Here is an 11,394-nt window from a genome sequence, read left to right as displayed (position 1 = left end):
CACAGATTGAGTGGTATAACAACAAAAGAGATAGTGAAAAAAATGAATAGCTTTATTGATTCCTCTTTAAAAAATAAACTGTTCCACACTGTGGTTTAATTATTTTATACAAGTGTGACAACTTCCCAGAATATCAGACACAAACACAGTAAAATGCTCTTCTAAAAACACATTTTATGGAAAATAAAAACCACAAAAACAACAAATTGTTTTAGTTACTCTTGTTCTTATGCCACTATTTTCTTTCATTAAAATGCATAATTAGAATTCATTGCAAATGCTGGATATACTAGGTCTTAAATCATATTAAAAGTATAACTTGTTCTATTTAACCTGAAATCCCTGTGATCTGAAGATTTAGAACAATGAAGTAAAATGAATGTGGAAAGTAAGCTAGGGCATGTGCAATTTTAGATCTGCAGTCTCATATTCATGTTAAACTTTGAGGCTCTCTACTCTGTTAAAACTGCTTATACATATGAATATTCACTGTATTAAATTACCAAAAGCATTTTGTATAGATCAAATAACTAAGCATTTATGGCATTATGCGCTATTGATTAGTAGTAATAACAGGGAATATACTTTTCTTGTTGTGACAATTTTCTTTCATTTTTTAAAATTTCCTCTTTTTAGAGGGTGAAGGGAGGGAGAAAGAGGGAGAGAAAAATCAATGTGTGGTTGCCTCTCATGTGTCCCCTACTGGAGACCTGGCCTGCAACCCAGATATGTGCCCCAACTGGGAATCAAACCTGTGACTCTTTGGTTCTCAGGCCGGCACTCAATCCACTGAGCCACACCAGCCAGGACATCTTTTGTTTTTTAAAAAGATTTTACTTATTTATTTTAGACAGAAGGGAAGGGAGGGAGGGGGAGAGAGAGAGAGAGAGAGAGAGGGAAACATCAGTGTGTGGTTGCTTCTTGAGCACCCCCTACCTGGGACCTGGTCTGCAATCCAGGCATGCACCCTGACTGGGAAACAAACTGGTGACCCTTTGGTCCACAGGCCAGTGCTCGAGCCACTAAGCCACATCAGCCAGGGTTAATTTTCAATGAACATTGAATCTTCATGACATGAAATGCATCAGAGAACTGACAATCATGAAGAGATTTATGTAATAAAATACTCTAAAAATAAATGGTTAATTTTCTTCAGTTAACTGGACTATATGAGAAAAATAAGATTTCTGTTTTGTTTTCTCTTGACTATTTGAATAATTAGTCACATATACTTGTCTTTAAGACCTATTTATTCTGATTTTTAAAATTACAAATACTTAGTTTTTCAGTAAGATATAAAAAATTATCTTTGCCCTTCATCTAATAAAGAAGCTTGGAATGAACTTCCATGTTAGACAGGTTTAGTCATCAAAATTGTTTGCTTCCTAACATAGTCAATAATAGTCAGAAATAATTGTTTCCTCTTTCACATCTTTGCTGAAGGTCATCAGACTATTTCATCAAGGCAATGGCTTTCACTTCCAACATTATCATAGATGGCAATATATGCCTTCCTATGTATGCTTAGGTTTGTGGAATGTTTAATGTAACTTAAATACGGACCAAGGCATTGTATGACGCTGGGATTTCAAAACCAGATAGTTATTGACCTACTGTGGTCATCACTTCATAATGTGTATAAATGTCTCAATCACTATGTTGTACACCTGACACTTATGCAACACTGTATGTCAACTATAACTTTAAAGTTTATTTTAAAAAAAGATAATGTTGGTATAATTTTTTTAAAAGTTAAAATTTTTCCATTGAGTATTTACTTCAGAATAAAATGCTCATTAAATAGCTATGATATGTTACTGAGGGGTACTAAATTTATTAGAAAGATGGAAGGAAATTTGATTTCAGGTCAACCAAAAATCTAAACTTGATCCATTCTGGCTACGGCACTTGCAGACAGTTCTTTGGTCATCACAGTTGAAATATATAAACTTCTAACTTTTTCCTGCTACTGTTAATTGGGTTTTATATTACACACAGTCAGAAACATTTTTATTTTTTGTACACAAATATTATCAGCAGCTTTACTTATAATAGGCCTAATTTGAAACAATATAAATATACTTCGAAATGTGAAAAGATACACACACCGGTGTAATTCTGTGCAATGGAATACTACTCGGAAATACAAAAGAATTGTTAGCAACACACACAGAAGCTGGGACAGGTCCCAGGGCACTATGGGAAGTGAAAAAGCCAGTCTCCAAATTAACATACTGCATTAGTTCATGTGTGTAGCATTCTTTTTAAAAATATTTTAAATTATGTTTAACAATGGTATTATTTCATTACCATTTAGTCCCCTTATACTCCTCTCCCCACACAATTTCGACCTTGTTGTCTATGTCCATGAGTCTTTTTTCCTTTTTGCTCAATTCCTCCACTCCCTACTCTCCTCTGCCCCAACCTTACTTGTCATCCTGCTCTCTATCTATGAGTCTGTCTCTATTTTTCTTGTTAGTTCAGTTTGTTCATTAGATTCCACATATGAGTGAAATCATATGGCATTTGTATTTCTCTGACTGGCTTATTTCACTTAGCATAATGTTCACCAGGTCCCTTCAAGCTATTGCAAAAGGTAAAATTTTCTTCTTTTGTACAGCTGAGTCAGTATTCTATTATGTAAATGCCCCATAGTTGTTTTATCCACTCATCTACTGATGGACACTTGGGCTGCTTCCATATCTTGGCAATTGGAAATAATGCTGCAATGAACATAGGGGTGCTTATGATATTTTCAATTAGTGTTCCTTCAAATATGTTTCCAGAAGTGGGATCACTGGGTCAAAAGGCAAACCCATTATTAATTTTTTGAGCTATCTTCATACTGTTTTCCACAGTGGCTGCACCAGTCTGCCTTCTCACTACCAGTGCAAAAGGGTTCCCCTTTCTCCACATCCTGCCCAGCATTTGTTTGTTGATTTATTGGCGATAACCATTCTGACAGGTGTGAGATGATCTCATTGTGGTTTTTATTTGCATTTCTCTGATGATGAGTGATGTTGGGCATCTTTTCCTATGTGTATTGGCCATCTGTATGTCCTCTTTGGAGAACTGTCTGTTCAGGTCCTTTACCCATTTTTAATAGGGTTAGTTTTTTTTTGGGGGGGGTTGTTAGGGTTGTTGTTGTTGTTTGGTGTTGAGTTCTGTAAATTCTTTTTTTCTTTTAAGTATATTTTATTGATTATGCTATTACAGTGGTCCCATTTTTTTCTCCCCTTTACCCCACTCTGTTCTGCACACCCCCACCAGCATTCTACACCCTTAGTTCATGTCCATGGGTCATACATATAAGTTCTTTGGCTTCTTCATTTCTTATACTATTCTTAACCTCCCCCATCTATTTTGTACCTACCATTTATACTTCTTATTCCCCCCATCCATTTTCCCCACCCCCTCACTGCTGAGAACCTGCCATATGATCTCCATTTTTGTGATTCTGTTCCTGTTCTAGTTGTTCACTTAGTTCATTTTTGTTTTTGTATTTTAGGTTCAGTTGTTGATAGTTGTGAGTTTGTTGTCATTTTACTATTCAAAGTTTTTATCTGATTTTTTATCTTAGTTAAGTCTCTTTAACATTTCATATAATAAGGGGTTGGTGATGATGAACTCCTTTAACTTGACCTTATCTGGGAAATATTTTATCCTTCCATTCTAAATGATAGCTTTACTGGGTAGAGTAATCTTGGATGTAGGTCCTTGCCTTTCATGGCTTTGAATACTTCTTTCCATCCCATTCTTGCCTGTAAGGTTTCTTTTAAGAAATCAGCTGACAGTCTGATGGGAACTCGTTTGTAAGTAATGATCTCCTTTTCTCTTGCTGCTTTTAAGATTCTTTCCTAATCTTTAATCTTGGGTAAATTAATTATAATGTGTCTCAGTATGTGCCTCCTTGGGTCCTCCTTTGGTACTCTCTGAGCTTCCTGGACTTCCTAGAAGTCTATTTCCTCTGCCAGATTAGAGAAGTTTTCCTTCTTTATTTTTTCAAGTCAGTTTTCAATATCTTGCTCTTCCCTTTCTCCTTCTGGCACCCCTATGATTTTAATGTTGGAATCTTTAAACTCGTCCCAGAGGTTCCTGAGCCTCTCCTCATTTTTTGAAATTCTTGTTTCTTCATTCTGTTCCTGCTGAATGTTTATTTCTCCCTTTTGTTTCAAATTGTTGATCTGAGTCCCAGTATCCTTCTTGTCACTTTTGTTTCCCTATATATTATACATTATTTCACTTTGCATATCCTTCACTTCTTTCTTTATTTTCCAACTATACTTAATCATTTCTGTGAGCATCCTGATTACCAGTGTTTTGAGCTCTGCATCTGATAGGCTGGCTATCTCCTCTTTGCTTAGTTCTTTTTCTGGAGTTTTGGTCTTTTCTCATTTGGGCCATATATCTTTATCTTGAAACACATGTTACATTATAAGGGATGGAGCCTTATGTATTTGCCAGGGCAGAGCCATATACTTCCCAGCATTGTGGCGCTGTATGTGGAGGAGGGGTCAGAGAGGGAACAATGCCGCTCAGCTCTTGATTGATTTTCAGTCACTTCCCCCACTTCCCATGAGCAAATTGAGCCATTCTGATGCTAATTTCCAGGTGGGTGGTTTTGTGTGTATATTAGGACCCTGTGGATCTCTCCGATAAACTCTCCTGTGAGGCTGGGAGTTTCTCCCACCACCACAACCACCACAGTTTTTACAGCCAAAGGTTTTGAGGCTTTAGTTTACCTACACTGGAGCCCTGGGTTGTGCAGTGCGTCTTGCTCTACATTTGTTCCTCCCAGTACATCTGCATGGAAATGTGGGAGCACCTGGATTGCCAGCTGCCACCTCGCTCACCCAGTTTATTGCCTTGAGGCATCCCCTCTGCCCCAGCTGCCCATCTTGGCCCTGGCTACCCATCTCTGCCCGTCCTCAGATGAATATTGCTTCTTTAACTCCTTTGTTGTCAGACTTCCATACACTTTGATTTTCTGGCAGTTCTGTCTTTTTTTTTTTAATTAATATAATTTGTTAGACATGCCAGTCTTCCTGCAATTTAATACCTAGTGCATTCAGTATTTCATTGACATTATCAATGTCACAAAAATAAAATAAAACTTGATTCAGCATAATTAACCTCTAGCAAAGACATATAAACATATAATTATTTTTTTAACCATTAAATTTTCACTGCAATTGAATGTGCTTAGCATCCCAGTTGGAATTAAGAGACAAAATATGTAAGAGGTGATGGATCAAGATAGTTACTTTTGGTGTGAAATTAGAAAATATCTCCACAATATAGCAAGACTATATATATTTTTTGGTATCAAAACTGTTCTCTCATCCAGAGAACACAAGAAGACACAGGTATTAATGGAAGAAAACTACTAAATAACAATGATAGACCCCTGCATAATCAATAGGAAATACCATATATAAAATAGGAAGATACCACAATCAGGAATGGTGTGGTAGCTAGACTAAACATTGATGAAGGTCAAAACTCAAACTTAACCAAATAAAATATCTTAAGAAAAACTTGTGCTCTACAGAATTTTGATGAAATATGTGGAGATATGAACACAATTACTTTGTTTCATCTGACCCACGCTATAGGAAAAGCCTATTTGTAAATTTGGTATTATTTGTATTTGACATCATTTGTTTATACATAAAAATAAGAGTTTCTAAGATATTAAAAAACACTTTCTCTGTACTTCAAGAAACACATGTAACACTTTTTCTAACTTTTTTGTTCAAGTGGTTATTTTTTACAAAGTTAACACAGAGGAAAAAATATCATTCTCTATTTAAAAGTTCTTCCATATCTAACTGATGAGAACTAAGTAAATGAGATTTCTTTCTATATACACAAGAATCTTAGAGTTTTTACTTAAGCAGAGGTAGGGTTATTTCTCATTACCTCTACTGCCAATTCAAACAATTCTATTTTTTTCCAAGTTTACTCAAATAAGCCATATTCATAGAAAGGCAGTTAAAACAAAATATTATTTTCCATAATAAGTTCCAATATTCTGAGAGTACATTTTTCACTGTTATGTGGTGGAAGAGGGAAGCTGTAAGAGTGAAGAAAATAAATAGCAAATTTCTAATTTAACATTCTCATGAATTCACTTCTAAGAAAGTTATGAGTTTCTGTTAGCAAACACAGTAACAAATTTTCTCTTTATAAAACATCTTACCGGTCACCTAGCTTTAGCTTGATAGTTTTCATGTAAAGAAACTAAGGCTTGGAGAAGTAATGTGATATGCCCAAATTGCCTATGTACAGAGCCGGAACTTGACCATGAGCTCCTGGATGTTCAGACCGGTGCTTCCATGATAACATGGCTAAGTTTGACTTGGTTTTGTGTTAGTTCAGACACAAATTTTATACCTCTCCCTGTTATGTTAAATTTAGCCATAGTTAGAGAGCTTGCTTGCTTGCTCCTCTTCCTTGATCTTTATTCTCTTTAATGTCTATTTAGTTAAATTTGTTAAATAGATCTTTTTTTAAGTTTGTTCAGATTTTTTGTAAAAGGTGGCATAATATATATATACACAAAAAGATAAAATACTTGGAAATTTCCACATATGTGTTTACAATTTAAGATTTTATAGCAAGAATGCAATGTCTTTCAACAGTCTTACCTAAGGTCACCAATTTAGTAAACAAAGCATAGAATATTTTTCCTAATCAATGTGGTCATTACTTGTAAGATAAAAAGTATAGTAATATATTTTTTTTACTTTCACTTCACATTTATGTAGTAGTTTGGGATGTATATATTTAGGACCTAATGAAAATATATTCAGTCTTAAACATGTGTATTACAGTTCCAAATTGAAGAAAACATTTCATGTTTTAAATTTACAAATCTATATCTAATGTGCCATAAGCTACATACACTTTTTCAGATACTAAATAAGTGTACTTACTACTAGCTAAGTGGCCAAAGAGAGGCAGAGGGGGTGGGGGCAGAGACCCACATTTTTAAATCAACTCTATTTTCTAGTAATATAAATAATGCGCTAAGTATTAGGACATAAGGACACTATGACAAAGGATCAGCTGCCTGAAATGATGAGCTTGGGGTATGATACATCATCCAAGCAATGACAGAACATAGTAATCTTTGAATCTGAGTGTTGATACAGCTCTTGGGAAAAGCCTTCACATTGAGACCTCAGAGGGTCAGAGAGAAATAGAGCAATCACACTGGTGGCGATTCTCTTGCCATCCATTGTAGGTGATGCTATAGGCAAAGGACAATTTGACAAATTTAGAAAGAAGCGATAAAATCTACTGAAGCAGCTAAACTGTCTGCTAAAAAACACTGGATACTGCCTAAAATGAGGCTATAAAAATGGAAATGCATCCTAAATCACCTTGCAGTGGAGTTTGCAACAAACATTTTTTACAAAGTTCCCCTGCACTGTCTACCCTCACAATTTTCAGCACACCATTCTTCAGATCCTAAAACTAGTATTCAGCTTTCCTGGGCTAAGTCTCTTCCTCCTCCCTCCTCCTCCTCATTATTCTTCTCTTCTTTTTCTCCTCTATCCAAAAAGGTTGTTCTATTGCTTTGGAATATTGACTTTCAGAGAATGGAATATTAAAATGAATTTTGTATATGGAGTCACATTAACTCAAGTTTTAATTGGTCTCTTTCTAAAGAAGGATAAAAATACCATTCTTTCATATTATTAAGGTTAAAATTTGGTAAATTAAGATAAATACACTGATGTATTAGCTAGCTGCTGCAAAGGTAAACTCAAAAGTTGCAGTGGCTTAACCCAATAGTATTTATTGCTTTCTCACATGATACTTCTACATGATGTTTTGGGGACCCAGGTCTCCATTTGTGCCTTTGACTTTTTCTAGGGCCTTGACATTCCTTGTTCAGGTGATAGATGGGAAAAGGGACCCTGGGAAACACATGCAAGTATACTCACCTCTTAACCATTTCTAGGTGGTCTGAAAAGAACGCACGTCACCAGCCGCTCACCATCCCTTGGTGGGAACCAGTCATACATCACACTTGGATGTAAGGATGTAGTTATGGGAGCTGAGAAATAGCAGTCACTTTGTAGAGCAAAATTTTTTAATGAAAGGTGGTCACAGATATTAGATAGCTAATAATTACTGCCATGTCTGACTATCTATTTTATAAGAAAATATTTCTTAAACATATGTTCCACAACCTTTTCTAAATTTACACCTGGACCAACCATGAGGTTTTTGTCAATGATCCAAGGATATAAAAGTTATGCCAGTGTTATGGTGGCTTTTCTAAAGCCAAGCTGTTCTTTTTACAGACCACAGCCACATTTTATTACCTTCAGAGATATAGTTTGTTTACTTAAAATGCTTTGTAAATGTCAGGTTTCTGCCCTTTATAAATTTCACTCTTCTTTCAGTTTAAGCTCTTTAGTATTCTCTAGTTTTTCTAGCTCACATTAACTCATCCTTCCTCTCTTTAACATTGTTTTACTTAATCTTTTTACTCACTCCACCATGGATTAGCCACCAGAATCATACTGCTAATATCTGGTCAGTGAAAAATATTCCTTATATCTACTTATTATACCTTCGAATTTCTGGTAGCATGAATGATATTCAGAAATGGCTACAAAGTGATGCATTTGTATGCTTCACCAATTTATGAATAAGTAAATTGTATAAATGAATATGAAGAATGGAAACAGTTTAACAGTTAAAACAGGAGTATACAGAATAGTTTCTAAGCAGCATGATAATTTAATAAAGAAACAGGAAAGCATGTGTAATATTTCCCCACACAACAAGTGAACTTAAAAAATAAAAGCCAGCTTTTTTGTTTTGTGATGATCGTGAGTGCAGTCTGGTTTCATGGATGTGTGTGTGCACATGAATTTACACTTAAACCAAAAAATACATTCAAGCAGGTCAGTGTGTGTTATTATTTAAGAAAAAGTTTTTAGATTTGGTACCTATTGTTGAGAACCACCCTGTCTGGTTTTGGAAGCTGTAACCCCTCATGGCTAAAGCTGAGTAAAGAGACCTGGGGACCACAAGCCACTAAGGAGACAAAGCTTATATTCGTGGCAGGGGTACCTTCTTTGCCCTCTTTTACTTCAACTTGCTTGGCCCTAGGTAGATGACTGGTGAGCTAATGATAGGTAAGATTCCTTAAGGGAGGGATGACCTACAACAGGCACAGTCATGGGGGGCCTTCAGAAAAAGACTTGGGGGGCTATAGAAAAAGGGGTGATAGACCCTTGCCCCTCAGCTTTGACATAGCCTGAGTCCTCATTCTGTCTGCAGGAATTCTCCTAAACTCTTGGCTGCCTTCATTCCCCTGCATGACTTAAGCCTGCAACAATGCCAGAGGGTGGTGCGGTCCTGGACAGGGACAGGTGGTTTCCTGGGCGATCAGGCCTAAGAAAGAATGCATAAAATCCTGTGAAACCTGCTTTGCTAAGAATGTCCTCAATTTTCTGCTAAGGATCCAAGCATGAAATATGAGTTTGTTTCCCAAAGTTTTATGGCCCTTTAGTTTTATGGCTCTTTAGCTAGCTGACGCTGACTCAGAATAAACCATCATAGTTCTTTGAATGTTATCTATTGTTTGATCATTACTGCCTGACAATGATGAATGAGGACCTTCCTTGATGTAATACTTCCAGAAAGCAATAAAAGCCTGTCCAGGCAAGGGTTGGGGCCCTCTCTCACTCAGAGAGTGGCCATGCTGTCCCTTTTCTCCACAGCACTTCTGCAGTCCATGTGAATTTGTTCATCTCATCCACAACACTGAGGACACTGCTGGCTGGATTCCTCATCAACTTATTAGAAAGACATTTTTACAATCAGCAGTAAGTCAAGAAGGATACAAAAAATGCACACTGATAGGAATAATGTAATCAGTTGCTTTAATAGCAATATGAAATCCTGACTGAAAGTTATAATATTTAATGTTTAATCTATGTACATTTTTATTGTATGTGTCCACACAATCCTATTGTTTCTGCACAATGTTTCTGCTTAACTTAACTCATTGAATATCTATTATATGGCAGTCCTTTTATACACATTTGCTCAAAATTTTACAATATTTTCACATTCTGTATAAGAACATTGAAAACCAGAAACATGTGGAAATTTTCTTAATTCTACAACTAGGAAAACAATTCTCCTTGGCTCTGTTGTGTTTCTTCAGTCAGTGAAAAGCTGTTGTTTTCTCAACCCCCAACAGGGAAAACAGAGACTGAGGCCCTGACTGGACTCCAGGTATTACAGTCAGGATGTGTCTCACTTAGGAATTCTACTTGGGCCTTTGTATCAGCCAACTTTGAGTCAGTCTGAGTTGAAAGCTGTCCAGAAAACTGTGGTATTCTTTGTACTGTTGAGGCCCACAGCCCTAGGCCCCTTTAACTATAAGTCTCTGTGATCAATGATTGCATTGATTGGAGGCTGTGCTAAAAAGAGGATTTGTATGCAGAGGTGTCCCTTTGGGTATTGGACATGTCACCATACAGATACAGTGACCAGGTACAATGATTTAGAAAAACAGTTATTTCCTCACTATTGGGTTCTTGTCAAAACTGAGTGTCTGCCCATGTGACTCTGATGACTTCAGCCTGATGTCCCCATTTTGGTGTGGACATCAAAGTGAGTACTTTTGTCAAAGGCCCAATGAGTACTTTTGTCAAAGTGAATATGTTATTCAGTAATAGAGCTGTCCTGGTGCCACTGGCCCTCAGCTTTATAAGAAAAGTGTCAGCTACATCTTGGGAACAAACCTTATTCTGCACTCCACCATCTAAAGCACAGTCACTGCTCTTAGTAGGGGCTTCAGCTTAGAGAGTTTCCCCTAAATGTCTGAGACTCATTCACTGGTGATTGTCAAGTAGAAATGCAAAGATAAGCTGCTGGGGCTGGACCCATCCCCTGAAAATGGATACAGTCACTCTGCTAAGTGGACTAAACCCAACGCTGTTCTTGGAGCTTTGAAACTATGCCCAATGATGAGCTTTTATATATATATATATTTTTTTTCTAGCTCTTGGACTATTGCCAATGGCCAAGTTATTTTCTTCTCCAATTTGAAAAACTACTGGAAGATTACAGACAATCTCTATGAGGCTCAAAAGTGAAGAATCAAATTGCTGTTTCTGATTGAATCCTCTAGACCACTCATATAAACGCCCACAATGGGGTCTATTCTCTGATGGGATCAATTGGAATCAAGCTGTTTGTGAAGATTATTGTCACCATCACTGCCTGCATCCATCGCTGCACTAGACATGGCTGTCATCTACCTGTACACAAAGACTTCCTATTTATGAGCAGAGTTTATCACTGCATGTCAGACTTACAACTCCTGCTACAAGTTGATCTATTTGTCTAGTGGTG

The sequence above is a fragment of the Artibeus jamaicensis genome, unplaced genomic scaffold (genome assembly GCF_021234435.1).
Source record: "Artibeus jamaicensis isolate MK-2021 breed Jamaican fruit bat unplaced genomic scaffold, CSHL_Jam_final contig_387, whole genome shotgun sequence".
NCBI classification, from domain to species: Eukaryota; Metazoa; Chordata; class Mammalia; order Chiroptera; family Phyllostomidae; genus Artibeus; species Artibeus jamaicensis.
This window is presented reverse-complemented; position numbering follows the sequence as displayed.